Source organism: Saimiri boliviensis, chromosome 13 (assembly GCF_048565385.1).
Source record: "Saimiri boliviensis isolate mSaiBol1 chromosome 13, mSaiBol1.pri, whole genome shotgun sequence".
Taxonomy (NCBI): domain Eukaryota; kingdom Metazoa; phylum Chordata; class Mammalia; order Primates; family Cebidae; genus Saimiri; species Saimiri boliviensis.
Window position 1 is genome coordinate 38,591,375 of NC_133461.1, and position 6,911 is coordinate 38,598,285.

Genomic DNA, 6,911 nt, shown 5'->3' on the forward strand with positions numbered 1-6,911 from the left:
AATTGGTTGGAAGCAAAACTAAAACTAATCCAATAAATCAAATTAAAACTTACCCAGTCACAGCTCTACTTTCTGATGGAGGCCAGGGCAGACAACCAAACCAATTTATTGCTTCTATTGCCTTTACTTGTTAATATGTTTCTCAACATCTTAAACAGATTATGATACGTCTTACTGGTAGGGACTAAATTGTGTTGCTCCAAACTTTGTATGTTGGAGTCCTAAACCCCAGTAACTCAGAATGCAACTATATTTGGAGATAAGACCTTTAAAGAGGTGATTAAGTTAAAAAGAGGACAATAGGGTAGACCCTAATCTAGTTTGACTTTTCAAAAAGGAAATCAAGCACACAGAAACCAAATATTCTCCTGTACAGAGGAAAGATCACATGAGTACATAGTGAATATGTGGCCATTTGCAAGAAGAGGAGAGGCCTCAGAATAAATCAACCCTACAGACACTTTAATCTTGGACTTCTATCTTTCAGAACTATGATACAGTGAGTGTTTGCAGTTTGAACCACTCAATCTGTGGTATTTTGTGATGACCAGCAAATAAATATACTCATTTTTAGCATGCCCACTGTATCAGATGGGATGGGCTAAGTTACACTGTAGAAACAGCTACATCCAAACTCTGTAGTTGAAACATAGGCTTATTTATTGGTCCCTATCCTTTCATAGACCAGCTAGAGGCTTCACTCTATGTGATACTCAAATCCAGACTCACAGAGCTTCTACTATCTGAAATACTAAGACAGTCTGATGGAGGAAAACCAAGACACCAAAGTAGTCTTTGGCGTTCGTTTTCTCATCTGTCACACTGGTTCAGGCAAGTCACCACGCCAAGCTCAAATCCAAAAAGAGCAGAGCGTCTTCCTTCCCCTTGCAGGAAGAAGGAGAACAGGAACATTTGTTAACAGCTCTGTGACTACACTACCATACCCCCATGAAAAGGGAGGGTAATAATGAAACATCTGCAAATTTGGAGGGTGATTAAAGAAGGTAATTGAGTGATCCACTGATGGTTATTTTTTTGTTTGTTAGCAGCATGATATCATAGAACAAATTCTGAGTCAGGTATATTCCACCTCTGTGAACTTAACCTAAATCATTTATCTTCTTTCTAGACAAGTCACTTGAACTCTCTGAGTCTCTGGGGCGGGGAGGTGGGGTGGGATGGATTTTTCTTATTAAAGGATGGAACAAACAAAGATGAACACTAAAGATCTTTTCAGCTTTAAAATTCTGAAATTGTGTAATTTCATATGTGCTTTCTCTATCAAGTTATCAATACAATTTTTCTTCTCTTCCTCTTTCCCTCCCTCCCTCCTTCCCTCCCTTCCTTTCTTCCTTCCTTCCTTCCTTCTTCTCTCCCTCCCTCCCTTCCTTTCTCCCTACCTCTTTCCCTTCCTCTCTCCTTCTTTACTTCTCAGTTTAAATTAAAAGTACATACATCTTGAAGACCTACTACACACTGGCCCCTGAGTAAGATACACTGAAAGATGAAAAGATGCACAAGCTTCATGGTGGTTACTGCTAGAAGAGAGAGAGAGAGAGAGAGAGAGAGAGAGAGAGAGAGAGAGAGAGAGGATGGACACACGTGAATAATTACACACAGTCATTCAATCAAGAGAAACCAAAGTCATTAAAAATAATCAGAAAACCATTCATCCAGGCTTCAGTGGGTAATAAGTCTATGCTTAGAAAATCAGGAAATGATTCATAGTGAAAATATCAATAGCTGAAAACAATATGAAGATTATCTAGGAGGAGAGACCCAGGAAAGCAAAGCACGGAAAAGTCTAAGCCAGAAGGCTGCAGGAGGCAGAGTTACTGGCAGAAGTCGAAGCTTGGTTTGGAGGGATATCTGACAGGCAGGATGGGATGGTCTCAGATAGTGGGGAACCTGTGGATGTTATCCAGAAAAGGACTGGGGATCCTCACACGTTTTATGAAGAAAAATAACCTAATGAAAATAGTGGAATTGATTTTGTGAATACTTAAAAACAGCAAGTAATAACAATGTTAAGAATGGCATGAAGAAGAAGAAACTGGTCATTTAGAGCAGAAATACGTTTTAAAATACATGCATTTGCTTAATAAGCTACTAGTGCTGCTGCTGCTGCTCCTGCTGCTCTGTGTGTGTGTCTGTGTGTGTGTGTGTGTGTGTGTGTGTGTGTGTGTGTGTGTGTGTGTGTATAGGAACCCTCTGCTGCAATAGTTAATTTTACATGTCCACTTGGCTGGGCTACTGTACCCTTTGTTTAGTCAAACACTAGTATGGTCTAGATGTTACTTTAAAGGTATTTTGTAGGTGTGATTACATTTCTAATCAGTTGGCTTCAAGTAAAGATTATCCTAGATAATGTTGATGGACTTCCATCAGCTGAATGCCTTAAGAGCAAAAATCTGAGATTTCCCAGAGAAGAAGTAATTCTGCCTCAAGACTGTAAAAATAGAGATACTGCTTGGCTTTCCAGCCTGAGAGCCTGCTAGCCTTTCCTAAAGGTTTCAGATTTGCCAACCTCCACAATTACGTGAGCTAATTTCTTAAAATGTAACCACAAAAATCAATCAATCAATCTATCTATCTATCTATCTATCTATCTATCTATCTATCTGTCTGTCTGTCTGTCTGTCTGTCTGTCTATCTAGTTTCCTGTTGGTTCTGTTTCTCTTGAAAACTCTGATTAAAACAGGTGGGAAGGGAAAAACAAAGAGAGAATCTTCCATCCACTGCCCAAGAGCAAACCTAATTATGTCTTTACATCCCTTGCTAAGACCGACAGATATGATTTAAATTGTTTTTGGTAAGTGACAAGGATCGATTTCTGAAACGTCGTTTCTCACAGGAATTCCTCCTCTTCTGCACAGCACTTTTTTTCTGCAAAAAATGTTTACTTTTATTTTACTGTCTTAAACTGCCACTCATATTTTTTAATATTTAAATTTTTACTTGTTTATATTTTCTCTAACCATAGTGCTCTGTCATGTACAAACTCTCACCCTGCCCCCAGCCCAGTTCTTTCAGAGATGTTTGCTGATTTGATTTGAGAATCAAAATGACTTGACTCAGAATCTGAGCTCCTGGGATGCATCCTGGAGACTTTCCCCCAATCCAGGCCCAGGGTGGCACTGGCAGGATTGGAGAGAGTGTGAAATGGTTTGGATTTGTATCCTCACTCAAGTCTCCTGCTGAATTGTAATCATAAATGTTGGAGGATGGGCCTGGTAGAGGGTGATTAGATCCTGGGGACAGATTTCTCTCTTGCTGTTCTCTTGTTAGTGAGTGAGTTTTCATGAGACCTGATTGTTTAAAAGCATGCTAGTACCTCCCCTTTGCTTTCTTCCCTCCTGATCCAGCCATATAAGATGTGCTTGCTTCCCCTTCTGCCATGATTGAAAGTTTCCTGAGGCCTCCTCAGCCATGCTTCCTGTACAGCCTGTGGAACTCTGAGCCAACTAAACTTCTTTTCTTTATAAATTATTTAATTTCAGGTATTTCTTTATAGCAGTGGGAGAATGGACTAAAACAGAGATGATGTTTGCTCCCTCCTCTTCATCCACAGTAGTTGCTCGAGGAGGCAGTAAGGGCCTCCTCATTGGAAAGGAACACCCATCTGTCTAGGTATATCGCAGAACCACTTCTACCGTTCCCCATGAGTGCCCTCATCTCTCTCTGCGTGGAATAAGTGATGTGACTGACTATCGAGAAGCTCACCCAATCCATTTTCACAGACACTTCAATTTGGACTACAGTATAATCATAACCCAAATCAGATTGAACAGTTTCTTGTCTCTCAAATAGTGAATATTCAGACACAAAAATGATCAATTTAGCATATGCTCTTTGTCTGTCTTTGCCTCTGTTTGCAAACTTCTCCCAGGCAACTGTATTAACAAAATTTGTAGCAATGGGTATCCAGATGAGGAGATTAGAACTGTCTTTCTTTTAAAAAATAGATTCTTCATCCCACATGTCATATCAAGGCATTATGAAAGGCAACAAGCTTTGCAACACAGAGTGAATTAAAATATGCTATTGTTGTTGTTTCAAACTTTCTGCAAATTATCTGTGCATGTTGTTTTCTTAGGGTATGTGTTGTTTTGTATTGGTCAAGTTCTGCTTCTGACCAATTGTAAGAATGTAGTCTCTGTGTTCCACATAAAGTGCAACAGTATCAAGAGGATAAAATGATTTTTTTTTAAATTGTTTTTGTTTTGTTTTGTTTTAGCTGACAGTACAGCAAATGGCTTAATGGAGAAAGTTTTATTTGGGTGGAATACTCAAGCACAGGAAAAGATTTGAGTAAAGTATGTCCAAAAAACTCTTCCTTATTGTCTGCCTCAAAAAATCTTTCGTATTTCTTATTAGTAGCAAGTTTAATCTTCTTGTTTAGCAAACAGCTACGATAATAATAACATTTTCTTTTTTAAAATAATGGAGGAGCCATATTGCTTTAGGATTAGTTCATGTCTTGTTTAGATCCCCATCCAAGAATGTAAAAGTCCTGAAGTTTGAAGTTGAATTTTAACAAGACAATATTTTCTTGATCACATTCCCATGGTATGGACATAGTAGACCGAGTTAGAATGAAGCTCCAAGATAAGGGGATAGAGAAGTTTTGGGAAAAGTTATCAGAACTAAATTTGCACAAACAATAATATGCATCTCAGCACAGAGGCCACTTACAGTAAATGCTATGCCATGCTGAATTCAATGTTTGGCTTGATCCTGCCTAACATTCCCATTTACCCTCTTTTTATTTCTTAAATTCCTTTGTCTTTCCAGGGCCTGCTGAGGTCTCCTCTGAACATTTTAATGATAAACCTCTTTGGACAGAATCATTCATTCATTTAGCAAGTATTTATTGGGAGCTTAATATTAAAGTCCTTCTCTTACAAACACAGGTCACATTCCATTTTAGAGTGTTTCTAATCATTTCCTGTGTCTTCTTAATAAATAAATAAATATATATATTCTCCCTGGAAGGGGGCTTGTTATCTTATCTGGATCCCTGGAACTTTACAGTGGGGATCATTATTCATCTCTGCTTTTAACTCTGCACCAGATTCCGGGAACATTTGTGCTCTGGGAGGAATTAGAAAGAGGCAAATCCTTACCGGCTCACAAAGAATCAACACTGTTTGGACCTTAGAACTTCAGTTTCTTTTTTGTTCATGGATTTATTGAAGACGTACCCTGTTCTATACATGAGGATTGTAGTGGACATAGGGAAACTGAAGATACATAGACACATTTTCCATCCACATATGTCTAATTAGGTAGGCGGATAAGGAAAGGCATGATTTTGTTTTTAACATGAAAGGTTCTGAGACAGCAGGAGAACATTGTTATTTCCACAGTAGTGTTGAGAAGGGGACACTTCAGAAATTGTCTGTCCAGAAAAATTTTTTTTCTGCTGTGCCCTAATACACTTGGCACTTTGTGTTGTCAAATGCCCTTGAAACTTCTTGCGTTTCTGTCTCCCAAGATCCACACCAACTTCTGTCACATACGCCTCTCCTTTTTGCTTCTTCCACCTTTATCATGTTTTATCGGTTTGGATCATAAGTTGGTTCAGACTTTTAGCTAATACTTCTTGCACCCACTTTAAATTTTCCCAAATAGAATGCTCTTCTGGCTCACACTCATGTCCAAATGTGCCTGCAAAATCCATGGCACATGTCTGTTGGGTTCTTTGTTTTATTCTGTTAATTTGTCAACATTCTGGGCATCATCCCACTCCACGTAAGTCTGTAGAAAGCCTTTGACACTGGCGTGTATTAAATACAATGTTTTAAAAACTATATCCATTATTTTACAAAGTGTAAAGAGGATCAGAATTTGAATCCTAGGCTGCCTATCTTTTGAATTCCATCTTTATATAGTAAGAGAGAAATATTTAAAAAAAGAGAGAAAACATGAGGCAATAATACATTGTGACTAGCTAGAATATTAGCATCTAAACTTAAGTAACTTTCAACCTCTTGCGGCTTGTAGGTCCTCAAGGACATCATTTGCTTCTCTAACTCTAAATAGACAATAAATAGGCCTAGGGGCTTACTGAATGTCCCAGTACAAAAAATATTCCATTCCCTTGTTCCACCTGACATCCAAAGAGCAAGAGTAACCTCATGTGAAAGATACCCTAGGATCCACTGGAGTATATTCATGTCATTAGACAAAAGGAAACAGAAGAAAATTCTAGAAGAAAAACATAATGCATAAAGAATTAGACATAAAAGGATAACATTTCTCCTCTTCAGATGTGTTTATATTCACCTTATTTTTTTCCATTAAAATATTAATTCCAATCTGATCACTATTTGGGATTCTTGAAGATTAATTTAATTGTTAATGAATATCACAATCTTTCTCTTCCAAAAGAAGGCTGCATATGTAGTAGATTAAGAGAGAGGTGTCTGCAGAAGGAAGAAGAGAGAGTGAGAGTAAAACACTGTGGTCCACCCAAACCCATGTAGTATTTCCCTCAATGTCTGCCTTTGATACTGGTATGACCACTGATGCCTCTTCTACTTATATGGCACCTCAATCCCTAGAATAGAACCAGTAACTAATAAAATGGTCAGGAAAGCCTCTACATAACCAGCACACTGTAAATTCCTGAGATCACATACTGTCCCAAGATAACCACTCAGGCCTTCACTCAGGGGTCTTTACTTCATTACCCAGAGATCAGAAAACGATGCATAATACCTATCATTTGATTTATTACTTTGGAAAGTTTATGAAATACTTCACAAAGTTTTCAAAACAAATTAATACAAAATATTTTGTTACCTAAAAGAGTAAAAGTTCATTTTTCAAACAAAGCACAGGAATAAAATCTTTTCATTCAATAAAAGTAGCCATTTAAACGTATTATTGTACACACATCTTTGCCA